The sequence below is a fragment of the Psittacula echo genome, assembly GCF_963264785.1.
Source record: "Psittacula echo genome assembly, chromosome: 1".
Classification (NCBI taxonomy): domain Eukaryota; kingdom Metazoa; phylum Chordata; class Aves; order Psittaciformes; family Psittacidae; genus Psittacula; species Psittacula echo.
This window is the reverse complement of record NC_137735.1, coordinates 127,206,335-127,225,175: the sequence shown is the minus strand read 5'-3', so window position 1 is coordinate 127,225,175 and position 18,841 is coordinate 127,206,335. Positions and strand designations below refer to the sequence as shown.

General features: G+C 40.4%; 1 protein-coding gene across 3 annotated transcripts in view; it reads left to right on the top strand.

Annotated features, from left to right (window-relative positions):
- Positions 1-4,096: 4,096 nt before the first annotated feature.
- FRS2 (fibroblast growth factor receptor substrate 2) overlaps positions 4,097-18,841 on the top strand; it is a 58,186-nt gene continuing 43,441 nt past the window's right edge. For 2 of the 3 annotated variants that reach the window (XM_080625612.1, XM_080625608.1), the window contains exons 1-2: positions 4,099-4,198; positions 17,693-17,763. The gene's annotated coding sequence lies outside the window, so the exon portion shown is untranslated. Of the gene's footprint in view, positions 4,199-17,692; positions 17,764-18,841 lie in introns of all 3 variants that reach the window. The other variant, XM_080625611.1, reaches the window with a different exon arrangement.

Here is an 18,841-nt window from a genome sequence, read left to right as displayed (position 1 = left end):
GAATAAAATTATACTCTAGGTAGCCTCTTACAGCAGTGAAAGAGGGCAAGCTTCTGTACCACATTTCAACCAGAAATGTGCTTTCGATGCTGAGTCATACATACTGTGAGACAGTGTTACTGACACCTATAGCTGAGTCAGGTGGTGCCTATAGCATATCAAAGGCCTTCTTTATTACAAAACAAAGTGACTGCAAATTTTGTGATTAGTCATGAGGCTGTTGCTATGGTTTTATTTTTAACAGAAACTGTTTACTGTCCTATGTTTACTTCAAGAATAGAGTTTATAGTTGAAACCTTAAGGATCTTAATCAGTATCCATCTCTGAAAATACATCCAGGCTTCATGCTGGGGAATACACACCTCATACTGATCAGAAAATACTTCCCTGATGAGAAGACAAACTACACATGAAATGGGATAAATTCCAAAGTTCTGTGGAAGAAGAAATGTAATTCCTTCACTTCATACCTTTGAGAAGTTTGTTGCCATGAATCTCTGAACAACACATGACAGTGAACTGCAGAAACACAATGCAGAATTTGGAAGTCTATTCCCAAAGAGTCCCCTTTTTGTCAGGCCCAGGCATTAAAAAGAAAGAATACAAGATAAATAAGGGAGCACTTTCTTAACCAGATGAATCTGCTGTTAAAATGTTGTGTGGCACTGGACTGCTTTCTTGTTTCCAGAATTGAATGCTGCCTACATCAGTGTAGGTCACACGCAAAAGCACTTGACCTGCTGAGTCCAAACTTCATGATAAAGCTCACCACAAAATGTTGGTACCGCCTTGTAAGAATTCTGGAGCTGGAACACGAGGAGTCTGTGAGCTGACACTGAAATACATCTTGCAGTGAAATGAGAACTTCTGGAAATACAAGCCACAGTATATCTGACACAGCCCAATTCGATTTCCTTTTCAATGACTTCTTACAAAATATTTATACGACCTGCTAATTTTTAAATAAAAAGGATAGGTTAAACTGAAAATTTTCATGTGGGGTGAAAGTTTCGTTATTAATAAAGGAGTTAATTCTAAATAGTGCTAAAATTTAATACCCTCAAGATGAACATTTAACCATGAAATGGTTTACCCACCAGTTATGAATCAGAGAACAATGAAATGTATGGTTACTTTTGATGCCTCAGAAAAGCCATGCATTTAGCATACCCAATAGCCACTGCATAAGACCACATAAGAAATGCCCAGGCAAACAAATTGAAACATTTAGCTACTAAAATAATGATTGTACAAATGCTAGCTACAGGCTAACCACTATAGAAAAGCTTTAAAGGTGTCAGCAGCAATTTTAATTTTTAAAAAGAAAGAATATGAGCTACAGTGAAACAACAGAGGAGGTCTGTGACTTCAAAGTTGATCTGAAGAATGTTTAGGAAAATCTAAGAGAACTGAAGATGCCATCAAAGGACTTAAAGCAATCTAAGTTCATAATGTGCAGAAGTTTGCAAGCAGATATGTGATCTTTGAAAGACTAGTAAGTGATGCAGCATTTGGACAAGCTGCAGTAATCCCAGTTTAGGATGACAAAAACGATTGTAGATATGACCAGGAACCAGTATGTCTTGGATCCAAAACATCTATGAAGTGAGAAAGAGAAGGAACTGTGTGGAGACCTCATAGCAGCCTTCCAGTATCTGAAGGGTGCCTATAAGGATGCTGGGGAGGGACTCTTCATTAGGGACTGTAGTGATAGGACAAGGGGTAACAGGTTAAAACTTAAACAGGGGAAGTTTAGATTGTATACAAGCAGGAAGTTCTTTACTGTAAGGGTGATGAGGCACTGGAATGGGTTGCCCAGGGAAGTTCTGAATGCTCCATCCCCGGCAGCGTTCAAGGCCGGGTTGAACAGAGCCTTGGTTTAGCGTGAGGTGTCCCTGCCCATGGCAGGGGGGTGGGAACTTGATGATCTTAACGTACTTTCCAACACTAACTATTCTATGATTCTATGTGACCAGTCAAAAATTCTCAGCAGGAATGAGACGTGGTAAGGTCTTAAGAAGACAGAAAACCACCTGGAGAAAGAGCCACAGAGAACAGCAAAGTTCCTGAAGTATCTAAATCCAGAATTGGTCTGTCAGTAAATCTGAGTGACCTGGGTAAGATAACAGGTAAATGGTAAAGACAATCAATTTGGCAGGTGAACAAACCCACCACTTTACCTTTGATGAAGACACTAAACCTGACTGTCGAAGAGGCATGATGCTACCCAAATTTAATACAAATCCTGACATATAAACACTGCCATTCACATGAGCTGGTGAAGCCATAGTGAGAGCTAAAGGGAGTATAAAAAGAAATAAATGACCCACCAGAAGAGACGTTTGTAGACTTTGTTCCTTGGTCATCCAGACGCTGCTGAGGCAGCTGTAGAAAAATTGCAAGGTACAAATACTTGGCTGGATATGGACTCACAGATTGAGATCAACAACTGAAGCCAAGCAAACTTCAAGGCAAGTCTGCATAACAGACAACCTGAAGGTCACAAAGAATCCTGCAGATGTCTTAAGAGCAGGTCATTGCTTTGCAACCCACTGATATATTACATTTATGGGATATGAACATATACAGTATGTTAGATGACAGAGTTTGCTACGTGTCTTCACTTATCACGTGACTCAGCTATAGGAAAATCCCATTTGCTCTGATTTACCCATCTAGCTCTCTGAGCACTGACTCACACACACAGAAGCCAACAGCTGCAATGGTACAAATGTTAAACCATAGTTGTGTGCTTTCTCCCCTTTTCCTTCTAGATATTATCACCTTTCTAGCATGTACATCTGAAGAAAATCTCTGCATGGACTTCAGCTTCTCCAGCTCTCATGCAACCTACAGACTAAATTAACATTGGGGTAGTGGAGTACTGTCATCCATGTGCTTTTGCCACTTCTGCTATGAAGCAGTAACTGTCAAGGGAAGGGAAGAAGGGTGGGTAACTGTCAAGGGAAGGGAAGAAGGGTGAGCAACTGTCAGAGCAAGATTCTTCGTTCTCTCTGTCAAAGACTTTAAATAACTTAAACACAGTCAAAACATGAGTTGCACAACCCCTGTGAAAGAAAGATACGTAGACAGACCAGTTCTCTGAAGTAACTGGGCACTTGGTATCGTTTGGTGGAGAGGTCAGAAGTTAGAGCAAGGCCAAAGAAGCCAGACAGCAAAAGGGAAACATATGCAGCATGGTCTGAAACAAAGCTGATGAGAGCTTTGTGCAGGCTGCTGGCTGCTCTAACCACAAGCAATGTGTTTGGTTTGTGTGTGTGCCCTGGGACAGTAATTACACATTCAAGATTAATTGTAGATTACAAGGTCTTCTGGCCCAGGACCTGTTACATGTATTGATCTGTCAACAGGCAACACATGAGATGACATGTGGGTAGTGACAGTAAGAACAAACGTGTGGTGTTTTTTTTGCACCGGCTAACAGGAACATTCACTGTTTCCACAAAGCTGCACAACACACAGGTGTTGCACCTTCCTCTCATTATCCTTCTTACCACATTTCTTCCTGTTGTATCTTTGGTTTTAACTGATACACTGTCCACTCTGCTTTCAGTTGCATGTAGTGCACTTCAGGAAAACAGCACAACTTCAACGGCTGTCGACGAGTTACCATGTCAAGTGCCTAAAATAACACTGTGGCACCGTGTACAGTGCAACTGACAGCGCTGCCTCGCCAGAAATTCAAACCAAACCGACTCAATCCTGTCCAGAGCTGTGCGCGCAGTTACGCCTTTAATTCTCTATTTATTTATTTTTACCTGAGAAGCCAGTAAGACCCGCTCCGTGGCCACCTCCCTCGCGGCTGACCGCTGCACCGCTCTGAGGCGTGCTCTCCACTGAGTGCCGCTTACCCGAGAGCAGCCCTGCCGCCTCTAACGCCGGCTAAAGCCGGTGCCGGGGAAGGTGACATGGCCGCTACCGCCCCCTGCCCCTCTTAACGGCCGCCGCGCCGCGCCCCGCCTGCTTGCCGGCTGCCCCCGCCCCCGGGCCGCTGCCCCCGGAAGGCGCTCGCGCCGTGCCCCGGAAGTTGTGGTGGGCACAGTTCGGCCCAGAGCGAGGCCCTGTTGCCGCCGCTGTCGGGACGCGCAGCCGTTACCCGCGGGGCCGCCGTCTTGCCCGTCACAGGCGGCCCGGCGCTCGGCTCGGCGCGGCGGCCAGCGCGGGGCTCATGGCGGAGGTGGGTGCTGCTGCTTCCCTCTCTCTCCCCGGATACCTCTCGCGGGGGTGCCCAGCCGGCTCCGTTGGGAGGGGGCGGCAGTGGAGTCTCCCGGGGCCGGGCCCGGGCCCGAGCCCGATCCCGGCTCGCCATGGGCGGAAGCAGCCCCGTGTCTCGCCTCTTCCCGTGGGAGCCGCGCTGGGACGTGCCCTGCGGGGGGACCTGCTCCTTCCCCGGTCGAGATGTAGGTCCGGGGTGCGGGGGCGCGCTGTGGGGATGGTGGGGCTGGGACCCCCAGGGTGGGGACCATCAGGGGCGCGGGGCTGCGGTCGGGGGGAGCGCTTGTTGGCGGGGAGGGCGGCGGGGGATCAGCGCCTTGTTCTGGAGCGGGAGGGAGCGAGCGAGCGGGGGTGGGTGAGCGGACTGTGAGTTTAAAAACAAAAGACGTTCGAGCCGTGCTGGCGGTTGGCTCGCTGGGGCAGGGCTGGCGCGGGACGCGGAGCCCGGCTGCCTGACCGCCCGCCCGCGCGCTTGGCGGGTCTGCGAGTTCAGCCGCATCTTGGGTGACCTGTCAAGCGCTTGCACCTTCCTCTGGCTCAGTTGCTTCCGTCACATGCCTCTCAAGACAAGTGCATGTTCTGTTCCACGTCGCCGATCAAGTCCTGGGGCTTTCGAGGTGCGAGCCCTGAGACTAATTGAGAGCTCTGTCGGGTCAGTGGGTTAGTTAGGGTCAACAGACAGAGCCTCCTCCGAGGGGAAGGGCGTCTTCCGGGCTTTTCGGAGTGATGCTGTCTGTATCAATGAAAGTGATACCTTGCTTACTTGTTCCTATTTTAAACTCTCCTTCCTCTGACATAACCCTACGTGTGAACGTAGTGAGGGCAGATCTGAAGTGCTGCAAAGGTCAAAAGGTGTCTCCATATTCATTTGCCTCTGTTCTTCACCTAATCTTGCAGTTTAGGTTTTGGGGGGTTTAATTTTTTTTTTTCATTTTCATCTGGAAAATGAAAGCATGTTTCCTCATCTCCCTGGTCACTGCATCTTGTTCAGTGTTAATGTGCTAGGCACTAGAGGTAATAATCATGACCAGAAATTGCTTGGAATGTTGTTGGACTGTGAGTTGAAAATAATCCTGTTACTGCAGTGAATACATACTGTAGTAACCAGGGTTGATTTTAGTCAGCGTTGAACTGTCATTTGATATTAATAATGTTTTTAACAGTTTTTTATTTGTGACTTTTTTGAATAGCCTTTGATTTTATCTTTTTTTTTTCCTATTTAAAGTGCTAGTGGCAAAGTTACATTTAGTGTTAATGAGCAAAAAGTTTTCTGAATAAGTATCTCTGTAATGGCATTAATGTTAGTAGTCATTCTATATTATGAATTTACCATTAAATCTGCTCTGCTAGCTCTACAGTATTAGGGGACTGAAAAACTAATTTTTTTTCAGGTTTATTGCTGTGTTAAAAGTGATTTGGTATTAAGACACATGACTCCAGATCCAGTAAGCATCCTGTTTTCTAATTAAAGTCAGCAGAACTGCCAGTGAAGTTCATTGTGTGTCTTCTGCAGTTAGTAAGCGCATTTGAAAAGCACACCTGTCTATGCCTGCTTAAAAAGAAACCTGCATCAGGATAAATCAACAGTTATGTCCAAATCCCATTAACTCAGTTCAAAATGGAAAGTGATTAAGAACGTTATTCCTTGACTGAGATTCCCTGAGTTTATTTGCTTCTGTGTCAAGAATGCTTTGAAAACGTTTGTTGAAACAATGTGCTAGCAGTTACATGTTAATCTGGTTAAATGGCTTTCCAGGGTTTTGCTCACTTTCCAGTTCAGTGTCTTTGTCTTAAATGGTGGTGGTGAGTTGTAGTCAAACTAAACTGTTATCATTTCTGCCTAATTCTTACAGGCACAGGAGTTTGGAACACTTTCTCATGATACAAGAAATCTCTGTTAAAGAGAGGAAAGGTTGTCTTACTGTTGCAATGGCCAGATGGTAGTCTGTGGAAGAATCTATATTTGTAAGAAAAGGAGAGTTTCATAAACTGGAAAAATATACAAGGCACTTGGGAAGACTGGATACATGAATCTGATTCTGCATGTCAGTTCTGCAGTTCTTGAGCTGTGATGTTGGTTTGTTTTGTCTCTTGAATTGATAAGATTGTTTCTTTTACTTGTTAACTGGCTCAAAATAAATATATTTATTTGCATAGGAAATAATTCCCTGCCAAATCTAATGCTCTAGTAATGGATTTCTATTGTCTGGATGTTAGCAAGATGATTGCTAACAGTCTATCTGTACTCTTACTTGTGATACTTTACTGTTCAAAAATTAGCTTGCAAGTAGCTGTATCCCATGTTTATTAGGGGTCTGATTCTGAACACATAGAAGTTAATTTTGTTCACTTCTGCAACCATTGTGTCTCATAGTTTAAGCAAAACAACTTTTTGAATTGTGGATGAAATTCACTCCTGAGCAAAGAGGTTTGTAAGACCACTTTAATCACTGGAACCGTTGTTTAAATTCCTTGTAAATACTAAACTACAGTTAAGATAATACTTAACATGACTGCATTGGTTTAATTATCTCTGTGTTCTTCAATGCAAATATCTGAAGTGATTTAATCAGTGATATTTAAAAGAATATCTGGTGAAAGTATATTAAGTTAGAGTAACTAATGCTCTATCTTCATTTTATTAAACATGAAGAGCAAAATTGGCTTAATGTAGTGAATTGACCTCACTTCCTGCTGCTTGTGCCCAAGTAGACTATGCCTGCTTTAGGTTTCTGGAAAAAAAAATGGGACAAGGTTTAATCTTAGGAACAAATTAATTAAAATAATAATGTCAGCTCCTCTGACAAGTTTAAATGTAAAATGTGGCTGTGTACAAGTGTATTACCACAGCATCACAAGCTGATTAAAACTGGATCTTCTGCTTTCCTAGCCTTCTACCCCCTCTTCCTTCCTTGTGCCAGTAAGGGTTGCACTGGAAGCTGGTTGAGGAAGCTGAACTAGCTGAAAGCTAGCAACACTTTGCAATTTGGTAGAGTCAGTATTTGATTGACTCAGCACCCTGACCTGAATGACCGTGCAGTTGCATACCTGTCAGGGGCTGTATGAGTAGAGGGGGGGAAGAGTACACTACATAGGCCTGAAAGTGTGAGGCTGATATTAGGGGGCTCCAACCTGCAACCTACCACTTCGCATAGGTGATCCGCTGGTATAGACCAGCTCCACCACTGAAAAACATGGTCCTGTTTGTTTCCACCTCGCTCTGCTGCTTCCTTCTTTGTGCAGGCAAATACTTGTATGGTTATGTGGTGAACTGGGTTGAGGTTTGTACGAACTTGGGGGAGGGGCAGGGAGGGGAGGGTTAGGTTTAAGCTGGATCAGTTTGCTGCACAAACATTTGTGCTGGCACAAAGATGGGGGTGGAAGCAAGCAGTAAGGGGAGCAGGGTGTGTCTGTTTCTTTTGGTGACAGTGACACATTATGCCAGTTTAAAGTGTGTTCAGTGCTGGTCTCATTCACTGAGGTTAAGCTTGTACAGTGTGGAGGGTTTGAAGACATTGTTCAGTTATGGTTCCTGGGCATATTTTACATCTAAGGCCCCTTAATCCATGGCAGTGTGTCTCTGATTTCATTATGTATTTTGAAGGGATTTTGGGTGAAGAATATGGCCTTTTGTATAGTACCTAATTATTTTTTAGCGTTTTTATTTGGTACCTATTGTTTCATTTAGTGGCACTTAATGGCAAAAACGCACCTGTTTGTAACTGCTGTTCATCCAGTTCTTGAAATGGGGAATTTGTTCAGCATATATATCCTGTTTTTAAAGACTAAAATAAGAAAACTTCAAGGTATTTTGCAGTAATAAGTAGATTTAAAAACCCCAAATGAACAAACCTATGAAAACTATGAGGCTGACCTAAGACATATATTATAACTTTAGAGAGTTTCCTAGGAGGCAGTGCATGACTTCTTAAGTAACTATTTAATGGTTAGTGGTTTTCGAAATCTATCTTAAGGCTTTCAGGCTATGACAGAAGTTGTACTTAATGTTTCAGGATATGAACAGGCATTGATTTTTATTCCTCCTGTCCTCAAACAGCTGTGAAAATTGTAGGTACTCTGCCCCCTGCCTTTTGTCTCTACTCTTGTGCCGTAGATTATTACCATGTTTAATGATCCTTTCCACAAAAGAATTTGTATGCAGTGTTACATGCTTTAGGCATAATCAGCAGTTAAATGCATAGTATTAGCTCAGTCTGCCTTCACCGGTCAATTACCTTGATTAATTTTTCCTGCAGAGTATTACTGTGCTCTTACACGATTCACTCTGCTGCAAGTCTGTATGGGTGGTAACCTCTCTTTGCTGGGTGGTGATGAGTAACTGGGCAGTAGCCGCTCCTGGAAGAGATGACCTATCTGCAGCTTTTCAGTGACGCTTTCTGAAACAAATGTAATGGGTTTTATTTTTGTCTGCTACTGAATACCACCAGTTTTCATCAAAGATGAGGAGCAGTTGGCTGAAAACTGTCAAGAGATGTGCAGTTTCACACAGCATATGCAGATGATATTTTAGTTGATGCAAGCTGTAGAACAACAGCCCTAATGTAACAGACTTAGAATTTTTGGCTCTTAAGCATCATCTTTTCTTGATGGCCTTTCTGTGTAATCATTGGTAGATGTGAACATTCTTTTTGAACTGGTGATGAAACTGATGTGTGGTGTTTTCTCATGTAAGTATGTATGCATATATGTGTGTATATATGTCATGTATTCTCCAAGTATAGTGTAGTCTTCAAAGTTTCCTCCTCACTGCTTCTGGCAGGGTGGCAATAGTCATGACAGCCAGTTTAATTCACTCTTTATTGAGGCCCATCTTCCTGCAGCTATGTGATTCTCCAGAATTTCAGTCTTTCCCTCAAGCTTGAAATGACAACAGAAATAATTATCCCTTGGCTTTAACAAAAAGAACTAATAAATTATTTCTGATGTTTATACAATAAAATGTCATGCTTATTGCATGTTTGGGACTGACTATATGCAGTCTTTTCTAATTAGTGGTAATGGTGTTGTGATTACTGACTATTTCCTTGTCTTGTCTTACAGTACTTTAACTTCATGTGTTATTTGTTCTTCTTTTTAAATGCTTCCACATCCATATGTGGGGTAGTGAGCCATACTTAATCTGTCACTGACTTCTCAGGTGGTCCAGGATAATCCCTAAACTTTTTGCCTGATTCTCAGTTGACAGTGTAATACTAATATCTGTGTTAGGCAGTGTGTTGCTCTGAATTACTTTAAGTGTAAAATCGTTGTGTGGTGTGTCATTGCTATTGTAGCTGCCTGTGCTGGATGGCCACCTTTATTTACTTCAGATTTGGAACCAGGCAGTTGCTAGACGTGCCACTTCGCACAGATTTTTTTATTATGAAAAGGTTCAGGTTCAGTATGGGCTGTTGGTAGAAACACCTCTGTATTGGTACATTTTTGAATCAGGATTAAAAAAAGCTCCCAAATGTAGGTTTTAGCAAATGTACTCAAGTATGTCTTGCTATTCAGCTTTTCTTGTGCATGAGACCCCATGTAGAGTACTGTGTTCAGCTCTGGGATCCCCAACACAAGAGTGATATGGAGCTATTGGAGGATGTCTAGAGGAGGCCACAGAGATCATCAGAAGGCTGGAGCACCTCTGCTGAGGTTGTTCAGCTTGGAGAAGAGAAGGCTCCAGGGAGACCTTAGAGCTGCCTCCCAGTTCCTAAAAAGGCATATAAGAAATCTGGGGAGGGACTTTTTACAAGGGCTTGTAGTGACAGGACAATGGGGAATAGCTTTAAACTGACAGAGGAGAGATTTAGGTTAGACATCGGGAAGAAGTTCTTCACCGTGAGGGTGGTGAGACACTGGCACAGGTTGCCCAGAGAAGCTGTGAATGCCCCATCCCTGGCAGTGTTCAAGGCCAGGTTGGACTGGGCTTTGAGCAACCTGCTCTAGTGGAAGGTGTCCCTGTCCATGGCAGGGGGTTGGAACTAGATGATCTTTAAGGTCCCTTCCTACCCAAACCATTCTGTGATTTTATGTGTCTTACATTTTCTGTTGAGGAAAATGTGATTCAGAAATACTGTATGAATTATCTATGGTTGCAATAAAAGCTGAGAACTATAGGGTATATCTGAGATAGCGATAACTTTCTTGAACTGTACTCCAAACTCAGGAGAGAGCAGGGCACTGTTTTATTACTCTGAAGAGCATCCTTATTCCTTTGGCTTTTTGTCATAGTGATTTTGGGCCTGGCAGAGTTGAGATGCTCCTGCTGGCATTCATACAGTGGTAGTGGTTACTGTAAACCACTGATCTGTTACTGACTCAATGGTGAAAAATTGCTTTAATTGCCTCCCTTTTCACCAGTAAAATAGACTCTGGCATATGCTGGTACCTGGATTCCTGTGTTTCTAATGGAAGATACTGAACCTTGATCTCTCTGTCTCACCAAAGCTGCAGTTTAAACTGATGTGCTGATATTTCCACTGTTTTCCTGTGACTGCTGCCAAAGAAGTTAAACTGCATAGTAGTTCTTGCCTGCTGGGATTACTCACCTTGACACAAATAAGTATTTTGTCTTTCAAACAAACTCTTTTCTGAAATGCTTTGCAGGGGGATATTATCTTCTCTTGTATTAGTGTGACACTGGCACAATATGCAGGTGGGGGCATTTCATTCTTACCATAACTTAGTAAAAATAACTGTAGTAATACTGCTTGTTTAGAATCATAGAACATGGCGAGTTGGAAGGGATGCATTAAGAGAACATTGGAAAGATATCAGCACAATATTAGATGTACTTCTGAGGTGGAATGTCTTTATTTCATGACTTGCAAGATGCTTGACAGGGTGGAGAGTTGACAGGTTTTGCCCTGCCTTAGGACAGTGACATCTTTTTCCCAAATGGAGATGTTGAAACAGTAGCTTTAAAGGGGAAACTCCAGCTATCTATTCCTTCCCCTGTAGAAATGCAAACATTGGTTTATATATAAACTTAAAGTGAACATAGCACTAGATCCTTAGTTTTGTAGTCTGAGTAGCAATGTATCTCTTGCTGAGCTTTACTGAAATGACAGCAGTAGCTTTTTGCTTAGCTGCACAGCAGAGCAAAACAGAGCTGACTGTGCAGCAGTTACCCTTCAGACATGTCTAAATTTTTCAGTCTATTTATGAGTATTAGCAAACACTTTGTGCATACTTTTGCCATGCGTTGAATGCTTCTATTTTCCTTTAATTTAGCTTAAAACTAGTAATGGAATTCCTGAGGTTTTGAAAGGAATAGCTCTTGGCAAGCCTAGAATTTTGAAGCCAAAGGCAAATTAAGATACCAAGCAAATACAGGGAGGGCTACTTCTTTAGGGAAGTGTGTTAAGATTCTTCTGACATCTTAGAGTTTGTTGTACTGGTGTTTTTTTAAAAAATAGATCTCTTTGAATTACTCCTTTAAAGCAAAATTGTTTTTATTTTTCTTTTAAAAAAATCTTCCTGGAAGACAAGGTGACTGTTTTGGTTTTTTTCCCCTTGATGTCACTCAACAAGTTTAGCCTTTTCAGCCAGGCATTAGAAGTAGAGGGTGCAATACTCCTTTCTTTGTAGCTGTCTGTATTTTTCAGTAACTCAGGCACTGACTGAAATGTGTCATTGTAGTTTAAACGAAATACACTCTCCCTACTTAATCACCACAATAATTGTAATTGAAAGTGGTTGTTATGTATTTGTCAGGTGATGCCATAATGCAATCAAAAATTTATTTACATTTTTAAAGTCTAGCTGTGCTTTTTATAAGGCATATCACTAAGTTGCTTTAGCTGTGTGAGAATAACAGATAGGACATAGGAAAGCTTGCCTGTCTGTCACAGCCTTGTGCCTCTTTGGCATCTGTGGTACAGCTTGCTGCAAGAATCTTTCTTCTTTTGTAACTTCTTACCACTAATCCTGAGCTGTTCAGCTTTCATAGAAATCTGTCATGCTATCTCCTTTATTTAGGTTACTGCATTTCTTTATAGAGTTTCATGGCTCTATGTGCCTTCATTCAGTCCTTGCAATGTTTTTTATTATCATAAGCATTTTGAATGTCTGGGAGCTCATTATCATCTCTCTCAAACTTAAATCATTTGCTTGCCATTTGCAATGCTGCTGACAGTGATATAATCCTCTCTTGCCCAGGGCAGTTGTTTGGGAGTAGCCCTCTTTTTTTCCCTTGAATCCACAGTAATGTTTTATTCATATCCTTCTTCTTCCTTGTCCAAACAACATTTTCAAGACCACATTTTCTTTTTCTGCCTTTACAAGTGAAGCTGAGGCCTGTATCTGGAGTACTTCAAGTACCTCCTCCCTCTTCTGCTGATATTCCTGTCTCTGCAATCTGTTTAAAATACAGCTGGTACCATGTTTCAGTAGTCTTGACTGCTATCTAAAGCTCATTGTCTTTGAATTCAAAGACCTGCATCTCATCATCTTACATTTCTGCATCATATTCTTTCCCCCTGCTACTCTGGGCATTCAAATCTGTATTTGATCCCTTTCTTCTCCCCCCATATTTTTACTTACATTTCATGTCATATTCTTCACTTTAAGAAACTTGAGTGTAATTGTATGTTATATATGTTAATGCTACTACAAGAGAAAATGACTGCATCTCTGGCTTTTCTTCATGGGTATTACAGTGTTCTGTTCTGTCTCTGCTTATACAGATGAAGTACTTTTTGATCTGCCAAAACTGACAGGGATGCATGTTACCTTTGGATCTTTCCTTACAGAGACCTGTGAAATGTACATTGCTGTAAATCTTCCAAACTGGTTCACTTCTCCGATGACTATACTTCTTACTCTGGAGTAAGCAAAAAGCACTGGTGGTATGCTTTAAACTCTGTTGTGAGAGTACAGTGTCAGATTTTGTGGACTTTTATTATCGTATGTGATTTCAGTTAGTAAGTATTTTTTTCTGCATTTGGCAGGTTTCTTTAGTGAGGCAAATCAGATGTAATCTGCAGCTTTTATTTAAATGCTATACAAATTTGAGTAAACTGGCACTAAAAGTAGTATTAAGTGCCATGTCCTGTACTTGACTTATTGCAGAATGAAAGCTAGTATTAACAGAGGTAATACTTTTTTTTTTTTTTCTCTTTAAATAAGGAAAGCCAAGTGGCTCTTAAATATTTTTTTCATGTCTCATGAAACTTTAGGGCACAAGGTTTTTGTGGCTTGTGTTTTGAATGCCTTTGGCTGGTAGTACAATGAAAAAGTAAAACAATTATAATAGCTAAAATAATTAACATATAGCTTGCTGTGAGTGTCATTAGAAATCTTTTAGGATGGCACAGTTAAATCATCCTGAATCTCTTCTGGGTCATGGCAGCTTGCCTTGTGTTTCAGTCTCTCAAAATCTACTTTCATGCCTTGAATTTGAGAGTGCACTGTATATGTAACTCAGGAATTTGTATTGCTGTAAATGTTAAAGGACAAGAGCAGAGGTAGTTTTGGTGTTGATTCTCTTAGGTGTACAGATGTTAATGCTAATGTAAGCTGGATGTTTCATATAGGTCTGTACCATATTTGTGCAGCTAGACTGGAATTAGTCTTAAATTCTTAAATAATTGGCCCTTACTTTAAGGTTCCTAAAAGCATTAAATTAGCAATGCTTGAATGCTCTGTGTGAATGTGAATGCCTACTTCCTTTCTGATAGGTGTCTCTTTCTTAATTTACCATTTAGGTTCTAAATGGTGGTATTCAGTTCCTGAGAGCTTCCTCTGCACTTGCAATTTTGCTAGGAAGAATATTATTATGTTAATCTTTGCTATTAGAAGGCATTTGTTTAAGACATTTTGGATCTTAAAAAGTAATGGACAAGCTAATATTAAATACAATATTATCCAATAAATTGTTCTCCAAACTTGAACTTTGTGGTATTCGTTTAGTAATATTATAATAACAATGTTGTGCCTATATTTAGAGAAATTCTGAGTAATACATGCCAGTCGGTCAGTCCTGCAACCCCAGAGAGTGCTTCATTCCTAAAAATTGCTGGACTAGAAAAGAATGTATACAGGAAGGGAAAAAGGGAATGTACTACGTAGGCTTCAGACAAACTGTTTTCTTTTTTTAAATTTTTTCTTCCTCCTCCTCCTTCTTTTTGTAGACAGGTAGATGGGTGAACCTTCCTTACCCAGTGCTTACATCCTATCTCACCAAGTTTCAGAAGTTTTTCTGGTAACAGAGGTGGGGAGGGCGTTTCCAGCTTGTCCTCTGGGTCTTTAGATCTAGAGCAGCGAGTGTTCTGTCTCAGTGGTACAACATACACCAGAAACTTAGATAAGCTTCTAGTTTCTGTAAGACTCTTTGGATTTAAGTGTATATTATGACTATTATTTTAAGATACTTATGGCCACTTTGGATCTTGAAGTATTTCTACTCGTAAAGGGCAGCAAAGTGCCCTTCAAAATCTAAAGTTCAAGTTATTTGTCTTGGATTTTCTGTGCTTACAGTGAATGTGGATCATCTGACCTTCACAAATGTGTTTTCTTTTACTATGACTTTAGTTTGTATGTCTTACTAAGTTTGCTTAATAAATATTTATTTCTTTCTGCTTCAGGGTTCTTTGTTCTGTAAAGGCCCTGTAAACTGGTCCCATAGAGCACAACATCATGTATGTCTGCTAAATTTATGTCTCTTAAAGAGTTTGTATTTCTTATATCAGCTGTAATACAGGATTGTATTTGTTAAATGGATGTAAATAATTTTAAATGGTATGTTTTTAAAATAGTTTCATATCGAAAGTAATAAGCTGTTTAACATTGTCAGTAGTGTGAAATCAAAAAGTAAACCACCTTTCTGAAGGTTTGCTTGTGCCAATACCATATCAGTTATTAGTCTCTGTGAATTTTTCACTGGTCATGTCAAAAGAAATCAATTACACTTACTAATACTTCAGCCTGTCCCCTATCCTGTCTCCTTCCTCCAAGGACTTAAGCACCTTCATTTTACCCTGGGGCTCAGCCGAAGGCGAGCTGTGAAGATTTGTGTCCAGGTTTAAATACTTGTGAAGTGTTAAGGCTCACAGGTACAAGTGTATAAAAAAATTAATTAGTAAGCAGTTAAATGAAGTTTTATGTTCACACCTCACCTCTGATAGCTTCCTATACTCTTATCTATGGCTAAGTAAGTTGGAGCACAATTTTGAGCGGCTCTTTATTTATGTCCTGATTCATGTAAGATTTTTTCATGGTGTTTTGACTTCTCATTGAACTACAGGTCACAAAACTTCATGAGATATGTAGGAAAAGTAGGGATTAATTTAAGCATATGCTGTTCAGTTTGTAATTTAAGCTGTCCTTAGGAAGGATGACTTCTTTGTAGTTTGGAGTAGGAAGATGTCTGAAGAGGAGGAAACCTGTTCAGCTGAGGTGTTGGGGACAGGTTGAAATATTTAATGATAAGTAGTTTACTGTAGGGAAAGCTCTTAATAGCATGATTAAATGTTGACTACCATAAGGTATTTTATGCTAATAAGTAAAGTGATATTAACCAGTTGTTATGTGATATGCCAAACTGCTCTGGCATTCATGATGAGATGACTGACTGCAGTGGTATTATTAGATGCATTTACTGTACTGCTGACTTATAAAGTGAGCACTGCGTTAAGGGTGGTGCACTGGATTATTGCGAAGTGTTCTATCATAAGCGTAAGTTTTCAAGTTGTACGTGAAATATGTAGTTTTAGGCTTTTGAACAAAGAAAATTAAGTATTTGTTTCAATGTTACACGTTAAGTAGCTAATTATTTTGAAATTCTGACAGTTTTTTATGAGCTGCTGTGCTCAGCATATTTTGAAGTGCTCATTACATACAGGTCTAGATTTTTTTAAGGAAAATAAACATATTCGAAATAAGACCTGTTTTCTAATCCTGCTGTCAGATGTAAAAATGTCTAGAATAGGCAGATTGTATTTCTTCATGTTGCTTTCCACTGCAGTGCCTCACAAAAAAGTGTGTGGCCTGAATGTGTGTGGGTTTTGTTTTTCTCTTTTAATGGAGTTATGCAAGTTAACATAGCTTTTATTGTTGATTAATAGCTAAAATTATTGGGTGGGGGTAGGATGGGGAAGGGGCGACTAGTGTTCATTCTTTTAGAGAAAGAAAATATTAAGCTCTCTTCCATCACTTGGGTGCTTTCAGCTTTATGTTCTTCTCTATCATTAGTCTGTAGAAATGCTGGCATTCAGCTTGTCAAGAATTGGACATAACCCAGGAGCTGAGAAGAATGTAAACTCTTGTATAATGAAATATATAAAACTTCCTTGTCAGCCAAGGAGGAATAAGTGAAATAGTGTATTAGTGAGGTTTTTAAGTAGTTAGATTTTAGGTTTGTTCTGTATGAAATGTTAATTTCTCAAGTGTGCTATATAAAGGAAATGTAGCTTCAGAATGCCTTCTGTATTCTTGATTTCAGAACAAACAAGGAAATATCACAGAGAATGCTTGAGATGATAGAATAACACAGGCTAGCAGTGTATGGTGAACAGTAAAAGTGTTCTACATATTACATCAAATAGTAAATGTTGTGGGCTGACTGTTAGGAATCTGAGAGAGATCTTGTTTTACATTCATTGTAAAGGCTTTCCAGGAATTAATTCCAATACCAAACATGACTTCAGTGAAGTCAGGTCACTGATTACCTTTCATTATGAATGGCCTATTTTGAGGTGGGTAGTTGTAGAAAATTCTGTAGCTACATACGGCTGTGTAAAATGAACATAAAACTACAAAGAATAAGGAGATCTTGTCTTTAGAATGCAAGCCTCATGAATGAAATGTGATTAAAACTGTCACCAGGATGTTTGATGTTAATTTTTTTTTTATGTTAAAAGCTACTTGCCCAGTTAGTCATAGGCTAACCCTAATAAAAAGCATTAACCTTTCTTTGGGTTTCAGATCTGTATTTGTGAATATATCTTTTATGCTACTGGTGGGAGTAAACCTATTGTTCCAACAGAAATTTGGTGAAAATCTCAGAAACCGAGAATCTGGGTTTCACTTGCTTTGCGCTAAAATCCCGTCACACTTTCTTTCCAAACTGAGATACAGAGCAGAAGCAAATTCCACTCTGTTTTTGTTGTTCATAAATATTTTTATAGAAGCTTGTTATTACTGAGACTTGAAATTTTTATGCTGGTGCATATGTACAGTGAGTAGATCATTTTCACTTCCTTGAAACATGTGTTTAAGTTGTTTGAATGGCACAATTTTGCCCAGCTGTTTTACACTTGGGTGAACAGTTAAAATGGGTGTCAGTAGGTTTTGAGGTTTTTATTTGAACTCAAAGATAGTGACAGCATAGCTTGGGGTAGGCAGGGCACTTTTCCTACAGTTTGCTTTGAAAAATCATCTGTGCATGCATGATTAATCTACTTGTAAATCAGTTTATGGTATGCCTTACAGTATTTTTTCGTTTGTTTGCTTTAAGAGGCCATGATGTGAACTGCAGCAATATAGCAGCTGATTCCTGAGTGGTACAGTGTTTGTCTTCTGAATAAGGTAGGGATTTTGTTGGAGGACTGGCGCCTTGTGAAAGTAGTGAATTTATCCGCTGGCTCCTTGGTGGTGGTGGTTGCTACTTCCCAGAACTTCATTTTATTTCCAAGAAAACTGCAGATGTGCCCTTATGTGCATTCGCAGGCACACCTTAGGCCTATGCCTAATGTAATGAATTGTACCAGTGGGTTATGTGGTGCCCTGCAATTTTTCATACAGATTTTATGCATTATTTACCCATCTATTTTAGTGCCTTTTTTTCTTAAATAAGCTACTATATGTGCTTCATCTAAGGCTACACTTCTCTACTGATGGCAGAAATCTGTAGTAGTAACTTGGCAGAGATTTTAAGCATTTGCAAATGTAATTAAACTTCTCAAAAGTGTAAACTATAGATGGTTCTCTAGGGAAATTCTCAAGTGAATAGAGTATAGTATCACATAAGTAGAAGACTGAGTTCTGAGGGCCTTATTCCCTAGACTTATCTGATGTCTAGCAAGGAAGCCTAGATGTGATTAAAGAACTTGGCTATCGCTTCAGTATGTAGTGAGTTACAAAAATGGCTAAGGCTAATATGCCCCTACAAATTTGTTCTATCCAGTTTGGCCCTAGTTCAGTGAATATAATAGACAAAAGGTATCACCTGATCAGCCAAGAATTAATGCATTTTAGATTGAATAAGGTACAAATTACACTACTGGGGCTAACTGATCCATGTTGCTGCTGTGAAGGGCTGTTAGGGTGGGGAATGTTAACATGCTTAGGATCCTGTCTGAAGTAGGCTAGTGTGATAGGACTGCTTGCAGAAGTCACTGACTGCTGCAGTAGAAGAATTTGCATCAGTCTACAGTGTTAGGCAGGTTTCAGAATTTTTCAGCAGCCCTCCTTGCAGCGTAGTACAAGCTTTTAGTTGCTGGCACAGCAGAATAGGGGAGTGATCCCACAGCAGGGAGAGATGAGTATAATCTGGCTGTGGTTCCATCATGTATTATTTAAAAGTTTTCCAACTGTTTGTTTTCCCTTCTGCACTACAGTTTGCTGTCCTCTCACTTGTGATGTTAAAAAATAGGCTGACTGACAT